The following is a 12,588-nucleotide window of genomic DNA, read 5'->3' as shown; positions in this document are numbered from 1 at the left end:
TGGCATTGTCCTTCTTTTCAACTTTACTCTTTCTGGTGGGTATAGTGGTTGCTCATTGTGATTTTACATTGCATTTCCCCAGAGACTAATGAGATTGAGATCCTTTGTGTATGCTTATTGGCCGTTTGGATGTTCTCTTTTGGAAAGTGCCTGTTTTTCCTTTGGACTGTGTGCTTGTTTGTGACTGGTAGGAGTTCCATATACATTTTGAGATGAGTCCCCTTTCTGGATTCATGTCTTGCAAATGTTCTCCCACTCAGTGGTTTGCCCTCTTATCCTCTTAACATGTTTTTTGATGCACAAAATCTCTCAATTTGAATGTAGTCCAACTTTTCGACCTGAGACAAGTGAAGCAGCTCAGAGCAGTCTGAGCTAGTGAGGTCTGCAAAACTTACCAAGCTCAGAGACATGAGTGTGGGACTTCAGTCGCAACCCCTCCCCCCTATCCATAGGGGCGGGGGGAATAGTCTAGAGTCATTTTGTTCCTTACCCACTAACTTCATGTTCCTGGAATCTGTGATACAGAGAGGAATGGATAGCCAATCAATAATATGTAATTTTAATGCAAATTCTTGGCAAATAATTTAGGAACAGCCTCTTCTTTTTTCCTTTAAGAACCCACTTGTAACTGCTGCTAATCGGAGTGTATATTCAGGTCAAATTGAATATGCTCCTGGGTTGCAGTCCTCAAACTTGGCCAAATAAACTGTCTACCTTTATTAATTTTGCTTCAGTTTTTTTCCTTTAGGTCAACATACCTTTTATGGTTATGATTTTTGTGTCCTATTTAATAAATATTTTCCTACCCCAAGATTGTGAGGGTATTCTTCTATAGTATCTTCTAGGACCCTATTAATTTTTACTCCTATGGTATCTTCCTAAATTATAGAAGCTTAGGCTTTCACAGTGATACCTATAATTCATCTAGAAATGATTTTTATGTACCCTGATTTCAGATATGTTTAAATGTGAAAAACAACATATATCCAAGAATTGATAAAATAGTTTAACCACCATTTTTTTACTTAATACTTTAGGACATTTTTCTCTACCATTAAATATTCTTCTACAAGATTTTTTAAATGTTTATTAATATTTTTAACCATACGGCAAATTATAACTGGATATAATTTGTACAAAGTGATGTTACAATTTATGAATACAATCTGGAAAAATTAAATCAAGCCAATTAACATATCCATCACGTCAAATACTTACCATTTTTTGTAGTGAGAACTTTTGAAATTTACTCTTAGCAATTTTGAAATATATAATACATTATTTACTATATTCACCACACTGTGCAATATAGCTCAAAGAAAAAATACTTATCCTCCTGCCTAATTGAGGCTTTGTACCCTTTGACCATCATCTCCCCATTTCCCCCAAAGTTTTTTGTTTTTTTTTTTAAAGACAGGGTCTCACTGTGTTGCCCAGGCTGGAGTGCAGTGGCTACTCACAGGCCCAACCCCACCACTGATCTAGAGTCTTGACCTGCTCCATTCCCAACCTGAGCTGATTCATCCCTCCTTAAAGCCTGGTGGTACCATGCTCCCAGGAAGTCACCATACTGATCCCGAACTTAGCGTGGCCACCTGGTGTGCATGGCGCACTACAGCCCAGAGCTCCTAGGCTAAAGCGATCTTCCCGCCTCGCCTCCCCAGCAGCTGGGGCTATAGGTGTGCGCCATCATGCCTGGGACAAGATTTTTCAATAGCAGCCTAATAGCTTGTCATATGCCGCTGCCTGGACCAGGGGCTCTGGCATCAGATGAGCTGGGTCAGTATCCTGTCTTTGCTTCTTAGAAACTGTAACTTTTGACAACTTACTTATTTATTTATTTATTGAGACAGAGGCTCACTCTGTTGCCCAGGCTAGAGTGCTGTGGCATCAGCCTTGGTCACAAAAACCTCAAACTCCTGGGCTCAAGGGAACCTCCTGCCTCAGCCTCCCGAGTAGCTGGGACTACAGGCATGCGCCACCATGCCCCGCTAATTTTTTCTATATATTTTTAGTTGTCCAATTAATTTCTTTCTATTTTCAGTAGAGACAGTGTCTCGCTCTTGCTCAGGCTGGTTTCGAACTCCTGACCTTGAGCGATCCGCCCGCCTCGGCCTCCCAGAGTGCTAGGATGACAGGCAGGAGCCACCGTGCCAGGCCTTGACAACTAATTTAAACTCTCGGGCCCTTAGCTCTCATGGGAGGTAGCCAGGTCTTGAACGGAGTTGGTTTCTTAGTTGGATCTCAGTTCCTGATTAATGATTGATTGATTCAGAAGCACATCAACTGAAACAGTAGATCGTTAACTCTAGAACAGTCCCATTTATTCACTAAAGTCTCTTAAAGACCTTGGACAGGCCTTATTTTGTGAGTCCACAGTTTTATTGTTTTATTGTGTGCCTAAGAACAATAAAACTTCAGGAAAGATTGCCCTGTGGTGGCTGAAAGGTGAAGGCAGGGTCAGGTGGCAGGAAGTAGTGGTCATTGAACCACTTAAACAAATTCCCTTATCAGATTATCAGATCATCCTTTATCAGTAGAGCCAGTGGGTGAGTGAGGACTCCAGCCTCCTCCCAGCTGGTTGCCTGGGAAGAGTTGCTTAACTTCTCTGTGGCTCACTTTATCCTCTGTAAAATGAGTCATAGTTTAGTACCAACCTCACGGTAATGTCGCACAGATGAAATGAGTACTTAGCTGAGGCAGGGCTGGACAAGTGATAAGTGATCAGTAATGGCCACCATCATTCTCTCCTCTGCCGGGGCATGGTACCAGTGCCACCTGGGCACGTGAGGCCGCTCACTTGGATGTTGAAGTGGGAAGATCCGAAAGGTCGGAGTGGGACTCGGGCCCAGTTGATGTGGGGCACATGGCTAGTATGAACGTCACGAGAAATGGATAAAAACAAACTTCCTGGAATCAGTCAGTCCGGTGAGATGCTGGTAAATGTTTAACAACCTGCTCCGGCGGAGGGTGTGTGTGTGTGTGTGTGTGTGTGTGTGTGTGTGTGTGTGTATGTGTGTGTGTATGTGTGTGTGTATGTGTGTGTATGTGTGTGTATGTGTGTGTATGTGTGTGTGTGTATGTGTGTGTGTATGTGTGTGTATGTGTGTGTGTATGTGTGTGTATGTGTGTGTGTGTATGTGTGTGTGTGTGTGTGTATGTGTGTGTGTGTGTGTGTGTATGTGTGTGTGTACGTGCTCCGGCGCGCTGATCTGTAGTGTAAACACTTCCACCATTGCTGATTTCAAACTACCAACATGACATCACAGGACACAGAGGTGCATGGTGTTTCCATCAGACAGATACAATGTAGCAAAATAATTAGGAAGTGGTGAGCTTGAGTCTTTTAACAAAATTTAAGTATATATAACTGGCTGGGCGAGGTGGCTCACGCCTGTAATCCTAGCACTCTGGGAGGCCGAGGCGGGCGGATTGCTCAAGGTCAGGAGTTCAAAACCAGCCTGAGCAAGAGCGAGACCCCGTCTCTACTATAAATAGAAAGAAATTAATTGGCCAACTGATATATATAGAAAAAATTAGCCGGGCATGGTGGCGCATGCCTGTAGTCCCAGCTACTCGGGAGGCTGAGGCAGCAGGATTGCTTGAGCCCAGGAGATTGAGGTTGCTGTGAGCTAGGCTGACGCCATGGCACTCACTCTAGACTGAGCAACAAAGTGAGACTCAAGGGGGGGGGTGGAGAAAAAATAAATAAATAAAATAAAAATAAATAAATAAAATAAAACAAAGTGAGACTCAAGAAAGAGAGAAAGAGAAAGAAAAGAAAGAAAGAAAGAAAGAAAGAAAGAAAGAAAGAAAGAAAGAAAGAAAGAAAGAAAGAAAGAAAGAAAATATAACTTAAATTTTAATAATGGCTGTGCTTAACAGCCAGCTTACAAAACTGCTGCAAATTTAACAGTTGGTTCTCCTGAGCCTGGCTGGCTCCAGACACCACTGCAGCCGCCACGGGTCCTCTTTTGGAGCCTGTGATCAGATCCAGACAGCAGGCACACGTAGTCAGGACCTGCCAAAGGCACAGGTGCTAGGGGCAGGGTCAACATACTTCTCAAGGACTGGTGCTCCTTCCTCCGACAATTGTGTCCCCTCCCCCTGGACACAGCCACAAAGGTGACCTTTCCCTTTCCTGGCTCCAAGCTGTTTCACATTCTGATCCGCCAGCACCTCCCCCACTGCAGGGCAGACTAGCTGGTGAATGCCAGCACACGCACACGGGGCATCCTGGCCAGCCCCTTGCGGGCCAGCCCCCTGCCAGGTCCACGGTCATGTGCTCACAAGGTCGTCCAGATGGCCAGAAGCGGAACAGCAGCCATGGGAAGGGGCTGCCCGCTCCTCAGCTCTCGGCCCCGTGGCATCTGTGTTCTGGGCTTAGGAATGGCCTTGGCAAAGGGACCCCAGCAGCCCACCATCCTCTTGTGTTTCAAAACCCGGATCCAAACCACCGAAATTCCTTAGTTTAATCTCCCTTCTGTCCATTGCTTCTCCACCCCTGCGAATGACAGTCACGATACTGACAGCTGCATGCACAGGTGCTTGCTCTAGAATTATCCCACTTCATCCTCATAACAACCCTAAGAAGTAGGTGCTGTTCTTACCCCAGTGCTGTCGACGAGAAACCAGGACTTGGGTGGCACGCCAGCTTGCCCACAGTCCTAGGGAAGGACCCAGGACTTTACCCCAGCTGCGTCTGTGGAACCCAAGCGTTTTATCAGTGTCTTTTCTTGCTGAGCCTTACTGCCGAACATTCTCCGCGCACAGACAGCAGCAGAAGCCACGGGTCTGATAAGACTGCTCAGGAGAGAGCGTGCTGCAAGCAGGGGACCCTGGAGGACGCCAACGCCTAATGGCCCGGAGGAAGAGGAGACAGAGAAGGTGCCGTCCCAGAAAGTGTGAGATGTCCCAGGGTAGCGGCTGCCAGGGGATGGCCCAGGGCGGGGAAGCCACAGAGCGGACACATAAATGAGCACCAAAAGGTGTCCAACAGATGTGACAACCAAGAGGCCATCAGTGACCTTGGCAGGGGCTTCTCCAGAGGGTGAGGAGGCCTGAGCGGAAAAGCCAGGGGCGGGGAGGGAGGGAGGGGGACGGCCCCCACTCCTCCCCCAAAGAGAAAGAGGGAGGACGTGCTAGGTGGAAGGAGTGCTTTCAGGATTTGGGTTTTAGTTTAGTTTTGTTTTTAAGCTGGGAATGCCCTTAGCAAATTAATATGCTAAAAGGAGCTGGCAGAGGGGAGGCTGAAGGTGTCAACGAGAGGACAGTGATGGCCAGAGGTGGCTGAGACCATAGATGCCACGGGGTCCAAGCCCCAGATGGAGAACACCGCGTGGCTCCTGCCTGGTGGCCGCTACTTCCTCTAAGTAGGAGGCGGAGAGTGAAGGGGGTGAATAGTGGGGGTGATGGAGGTGTGTGACAGCCCGCTGGGGAGGACAGTAGGAGGGGTGCCAAGAGAAGCCACCAAAGTAGGAAGTGACACAGGTGCCCTCGATTTACAATGGGGCCACATCCCCGATAAACCCACCGTGAGTCAGAAACTCCTAAGTGGAAAATGCAGTCAGTGCCGGCAACACGGCAGGCAGTCCCTGACTTCCGATGGTTCGATTGGGGGTTTTTCAACTTTACGGTGGAGTGAAAGCAATCTGCATAGACCTAGCATAGCTCACACAATCCTAAGTGGAAGCATGGCAATCAGAGACCGCCTGCACAGGTGAGGTGGGACAGTCCCCGCGGTGCCGGTGCCCCTCCGCGTAGGCTTCTTGGGGGAGGCCAGTTGCGTCTGCGGCCCTGAGCTGTTCGGTGTCTCCTTCCTCCTGCTTTTGCCACCGGGGGGTGACACCCTCCCTCTAAGCAATGGGAACAGCTCACCGGGGCCCCCCAAAGAACTGAAAGAGGGTGCCTCTGGATCTCTTCCTTGTGGAAGGTGCTTTGCCACACCCACGCACCTGAGGTCATTTAACATGCGCAGTGGCCCCACGTGCAGAATGAGGCAGTCAGTCCCTTTGCCCAGAACAAAGCAGGATTTTCAGATCCAAGTCAGTGATTGTTCCACTGAGTCACAGGACGCACCACGGGGTCTCCTGACGCTTCCCCTCTTTCGATCAAATGGTAAATATGTCCTTGGAATTGGCCCCCTGTGGTCAACACAGAAGTGGGAATTCATTGCAAGTGTTGGCCCTTTTCCTTATCTGAACCCAGTTTGCCTCTTTGGTAATTTAGACCTACGTTCCGTTAGGAGGCAAGTCGGCGTTCTCCCTGATCGATCATGGCGGTTGCACGGGGGCCCGCCTGGAGGGAGTTCGGTGACCAGCTAGCCAGGTGGGGAGTCGCCACCTGAGTGCTCAATACTGTACCTGCAGTCTCTCTTGGTGTCCAGGGGGATTGGTTCCAGGACCCCCGTACCAAATCCACAGGTGCTCAAGTCCCTGATATAAAATGGCACGGTAGTGGCACATAGTCTGCACACAGTCTCCTCCTGTACACTTTAATCATCTCTAGATACTTGTATTGATATACGGAATACAGAGTAAGTGCCTTATAAATCGTTGTTATATTTGGGCCGGGCGCGGTGGCTCACGCCTGTAATCCTAGCACTCTGGGAGGCCGAGGCGGGAGGATCGCTTGAGCTCAAGAGTTCCGGACCTGAGCAAGAGAGAGACCCCATCTCTACTAAAAATAGAAAAAATTAGCCAGGTGTGGTGACACTTGCCTGTAGTCCCGGCTACGCGGGAGGCTGAGGCAGGAGGATCGCTTGAGCCCAGGAGTCTGAGGTTGCTGTGAGCTAGGCTGACGCCACGGCACTCACTCTAGCCCGGGCAACAGAGTGAGACCCTGTCTCAAAAAAAAAAAAAAAAAAAATGTTGCCTGTGCTTCTTCCTGTCGGTGGACACCAGCGTGTCTGACGGCCACACTGGGGTAGAAGGAGGGCAGCCCTGAGCACCTGCCGTGTTCCGAGCGGCGCAGTCGCTGGATGGTTCGCTCTGTCCTCTGGCCGAGCAGTCCTCGCCCCCGAAGGCTGCCCTCCCTGGGAGTGCCCGAGGTGCTCCAGCCTCCAGCAGGGAGCATGTGGCCCAGGGAGGTGAGCGGGGAGAAGGAACTGGGTTGTGGGAGGCGCCCACTGGATAAGTCTGCTCCGTGGAGAGCGGGTGGGGGCAAGGAAGCAGGGAGGAAAGAGGATCTCGCGCCAGGGAAGGGGACGAGGAGGTGGAGCACGGGGAGCGTGAGCAGACGGGCCGTGCGGTTTCCACCGTCTCGGATGGAAGGTGTCCCCAGGAAGCAGTGGCCTCTCCACCGGCCTCCCGATGACCCCTGCAGATTCCACGGGGACCAAGGGCCTCCCTGGGCAAGGTCAGGACATCATCTTTGCAGCACCCTAGAGTCCCAGGCAAGACTCCAGTCTGCACGGTCGCCTAAGTTCCTTTCTCTGGTTTGGGACTCGGGGATGGCAAGAGTCGAGAGGTGGAGACCTGGGACTCCCTTTGATGCCTGCCTCTTGAGAGGATTTGGGTTTCAACACTGAGTTTAAAATACAAATGGGGCCGGGCGTGGTGGCGGCCAAGGTGGGAGGATCGTTTGAGCTCAGGAGTTCCAGACCAGCCTGAGCAAGAGCGAGACCTCATCTCTATTAAAAAATAAATTAAATAAAATGGAAAAAAAACACAAAATGGTCCAGGCGGAGTGGTTCACGCCTGTAATCATAGCACTCTGGAGGCTGTGGCAGGAGGATTGCTTGAACTCAGAAGTTCAAGACCAGCCTAAGCAAGAGCGAGATCCCGTCTCTACTATCAACAAAAAAGTTAGCCCAGAATAGTGTTGCTCCCCTGTAGTCCCAGCCACTTGGAGGCTGAGGCAGGAGGATCGCTTGAGTCCTGGAGTCTGAGGTTGCAGTGAGCTTTGATGATGCCACTGTACTCTAGCCAGGTGACAGGAGACCCTTTCTCAAAAAAAAAAAAAAAAAGGGCCGGGCGCGGTGGCTCACGCCTGTAATCCTAGCACTCTGGGAGGCCGAGGCGGGCGGATTGCTCAAGGTCAGGAGTTCGAAACCACCCTGAGCAAGAGCAAGACCCCGTCTCTACTATAAATAGAAACAAATTAATTGGCCAACTAATATATATACAAAAAAAAAAAAAATTAGCCGGGCATGGTGGCGCATGCCTGTAGTCCCAGCTACTTGGGAGGCTGAGGCAGGAGGATTGCTTGAGCCCAGGAGTTTGAGGTTGCTGTGAGCTAGGCTGACGCCACGGCACTCACTCTAGCCTGGGCAACAAAGCGAGACTCTGTCTCAAAAAAAAAAAAAAAAAAAAAAAGGAGAGCTACCAAAGCAAAGGGCTTTTGCTCTTGCCCAGCATTCAGGTAATGGGAGAGAGAGAATTAACTGTAGAAGTGGAGGAAAACAAAAATACCTTGATAAACCTGAGAAACTGGTTACAGGGTCCCAGCAAACCTGCCCAAGAACAGAGAATAATTGTGGGGGAGGTGCCCGGGGACTCCCAGCAAAAACCAATGGACTGACAGGGCACGGTAGCTCACGCCTGTAATCCTAGCTCTCTCGGAGGCTGAAGTGGGCAAATCCTTTGAGCTCAGGAGTTTGAAACCAGCCTGAGCAAGAGCGAGACCCCGTCTCTACTACAAATAGAAAGAAATTAATTGGCCAAGTAATATATATAGAAAAAATTAGCCGGGCATGGTGGCGGATGCCTGTAGTCCCAGCTACTCGGGAGGCTGAGGCAGGAGGATTGCTTGAGCCCAGGAGTTTGAGGTTGCTGTGAGCTAGGCTGACGCCACGGCACTCACTCTAGCCTGGGCAACAAGGTGAGACTCTGTCTCAAAAAAAAAGAAAAAATAAAAAAAAATAAATGTAGGACTGAAAAGATTGGGGTCACCCAGACTGCAATGCAGGTGACCTGTGTGGCAGCCCCGGAAGATAAGAGTGTAAGACAGTGAAGGACATCTCCCCAGATCTACCCTTTCTTTTTCTTTTTTTTGAGACAAAGTCTCGCTTTGTTGCCCAGGCTAGAGTGAGTGCTGTGGCGTCAGCCTAGCTCACAGCAACCTCAAACTCCTGGGCTCAAGCGATCCTCCTGCCTCAGCCTCCCGAGTAGCTGGGACTACAGGCATGCGCCACCATGCCCGGCTAATTTTTTCTATATATATTAGTTGGCCAATTAATTTCTTCCTATTTATAGTAGAGACGGGGTCTCACTCTTGCTCAGGCTGGTTTTTAACTCCTGACCTTGAGCAATCTGCCCGCCTTGGCCTCCTAGAGTGCTAGGATTACAGGTGTGAGCCACCGCACCGGGCCTGATCTATCCTTTCTTGGTCAGAAGAAAACCGGTTTTGGAGGGTAGGGTGGTGGTGGCAGTCAGTTGACAAAGAGCCAGAAGGTGGCAGTGTCTATCCAGAGAGGAACAGTGAGCAAGGCCCCTTGCTGGGGTGGGGCCCTCACCCTGCGACAGCCAGAGCCACCCACGTGTGCAGCCCAAGACCGACCACCCCTTGCCAAGACCCAGGCCTCCCAGACAGGGCGCAAGCCCAGGCAGGGACAAAGTCCCTGGGTGTGAGAAATGCCAAGGTTGGGCCCAGTGTTACGGCTGGTGCGGCCCTGGCCTTTGGCGTCTAAATATAATAGCATCTCCTAATCCTACGCCATGGCCATGGGACCCCGGCATCCTCCCTACTCTTTCCAGGGCTCGAGAAGGTTCTTCTGTGCCCCTAGCCCCATCCTGTCCTGCTGAGCCCCTGCCTCTCGTCTCCCAGGCCTTCCCTCCACCCCGTGCCCTCCCTAGAAAGACGCGAGCCCCTTTCTCAGCTTTCTCTCCAAGTGAGAGACAGCTTCTGCTGAAGGCTCGGGCAGCGGAGCGGTGTGCCTAGTAGGAAAACACACATTTCCAATGGAGTATTATAGGTCCTGTTCTTAAAAGCCCTTTGCTATCAAAGTTCCAATAACATTTTTGGCACAAATAGGAAAAAAGCCATATTAAAATTCATATAGAATATCAAAGGACCATCCCCCCCCCCAAATAGCCAAAACAATCTTGAAAAAGAAGAATGAGTTTGGAAGATGCGCACTTCCCAATTTCAAACCTTGCTACAGAGCTACAGTAATCAAAACAGTGTGAGACTGGCATAAAGACAGACACGTGGGTGGCTCACGCCTGTCACCCTAGACCTCTGGGAGGCCGAAGCAGGAGGATGGCTCGAGCTCAAGAGTTTGAGAACAGCCTGAGCAAGAGTGAGACCCTGTCTCTACTAAAAATAGAGAAAAAAAAATTAGCCAGGCAACTAAAAATAGAAAAAAATAGCCGGGCATGGTGGCACATGCCTATAGTCCCAGCTTCTTGGGAAGCTGAGGCAGAAGGATCGTTTGAGCCCAAGAGTTTGAGGTTGCTGTGAGCTAGGCTGATGCCACGGCACACTGGCCTGGGCAATAGAGCGAGACTCTATCTCAAAAAAAAAAAAAAAAAAGTAAACCCTCACATATTTGGTCAAATGATTTCCAACAAGGCAGCCAAGACCATTCAATGGGGAAAGGACAGTCTTTTTAACAAATGGTGTTGGGAAAATTGGATATAAACATAATGAAGGTAGATCCTCACCAAACACTATATAAAAAAATTAACTCAGATAGTCATACAATGAAGGTAATGTTCTATTTCTTACGTGGTGTGGTGAGTAAATGAGTATTCATTATATATTATTATCCACTATCCCCTAACCATTTCTTCTTATGTTCTTTTCTATTGACTTCAATAATTAATTTTTACAAATCAGGGAAAGTCCAGAAATGGAAACAAAATAAAATGTTAAAATCCCAGAGTGTTCCCTTCTGTGTTCCCCTTTCTCTTTATTTTTTTTTTTTCTTTTCTTTTTGAGAGAGTCTCTCTCTGTCACCCAGGCTCGACTGCAGTGGCACAATCATGGCTCACTACAGCCCCAAACTCCTGGGCAACACAACAAGACCCCCAGCTCTACAAAGAATGAAAACAATTACCCAGGCGTGGTGTGCGCACCTGTAGTCCCAGCTCCTTGGGAGGCTGAGGTGGGAGGATTGCCTGAAGCCCAGGAGTCGGAGGCTGCAGTGAGCTGGGATTACACCACTGCACTCCAGCCTAGGCAACAGAGTGAGACTCTCTCTCTAAAAAAATAAATAAAGTTTAAAATGAAAACCACAATGAGATCCCTCCTCGTACACATTAGGGTGGTGTGATGGTTAATTTTATGCATCAACTTGCCTGGGCCATAGGTGTTTGGATATTTGGTCACACATTACTCTGTGACTGTGCTTTTGGAGAGGATGAACACTGGGGTCTGTCAACTGAGGGAAGCTGATTGTCCTCCCTCACATGGGACAGCTTCAGTCTGGGAGGACAAAGAGACCTGGAAATGGATGGCGGGACAGTTGCATAGCAAGGTAACTGTGCTTAATGCCAGTGGACTGTACACCTACCGTGTTTCACCGAAAATAAGGCCTACCCATAAAATAAGCCCTGGCAGGATTTCTAAGCATGTGCGCAATACAAGCCCTACCCCGAAAATAAGCCCTAGTGACGGGCGTGGCTACGCAGCGTCCGCACAACCCGTGCGTGTCGTCCAGGAGTGGGACAGAAGACGAGCAGCCCTTCTCATCCGCCCCGTGAGAGCTCTGTTGCTCCACAGGAGACATTGGGGCCGATGGTTCTAAGGGAAATAGAGTCGCAAGACATTCAGGATGGAATTCGGGCTCTGGAGAGTGATGATGATGTTCCAAAAGACGACGACTTAACTCTATTTGAATAAATGTAGATTGTTGTACTGTACTTAAAAAAAAATAACACTTCCCCTGAAAATAAGCCCTAGGGTGTCTTCCTGAGGAAAAATAAATATAAGACCCCGTCTTGTTTTCGGGGAAACGCGGTACAAATGGTTACGACGGCAAAGTTTGTAGTGGGTGTATTTTACTACTATTTTTTAAAAAAGGTCTTTGGAGCTGGGCACGGTGGCTCACGCCTGTAATGCTAGCACTCTGGGAGGCCAAGGCGGGCGGATCGCTCAAGGTCAAGAGTTCAAAACCAGCCTGAGCAAGAGCGAGACCCGTCTCTACTATAAATAGAAAGAAATTAATTGGCCAACTAATATATATAGAAAAAATTAGCAGGGCGTGGTGGCACATGCCTGTAGTCCCAGCTACTCGGGAGGCTGAGGGAGGAGGATCCCTTGAGCCCAGGAGTTTGAGGTTGCTGTGAGCTAGGCTGACGCCACGGCACTCACTCTAGCCTGGGCAACAAAGCGAGACTCTGTCTCAAAAAAAAAAAAAAAAGGTCTTTGGAGTCCTGCCACTGGGCATTTGTCACTGAACACACACCGCCCAGGCCTGGCCCCTGTCGCTTTGTTCTGCCCACCCCCCTTCGGTTCTCTGACCTTCCCCACCATCTCCTCCTCAATTTGGGGGTCCTCACCCCCAAGTTCTGGTTGACGTTCTCTGTAAAGCTGTTTGGTTCCTCGTGTGTGTAGCCACCGCCCCCCAGCCGTGCCCTGCGCACCTCCCCTCCCGCGGCCTCAGTGGCTGACGGAGACACTTCCCCAAACGGAAACTGTTCTGGC

Source organism: Microcebus murinus, chromosome 7 (genome assembly GCF_040939455.1).
Source record: "Microcebus murinus isolate Inina chromosome 7, M.murinus_Inina_mat1.0, whole genome shotgun sequence".
Classification (NCBI taxonomy): Eukaryota; Metazoa; Chordata; class Mammalia; order Primates; family Cheirogaleidae; genus Microcebus; species Microcebus murinus.
This window is presented reverse-complemented; position numbering follows the sequence as displayed.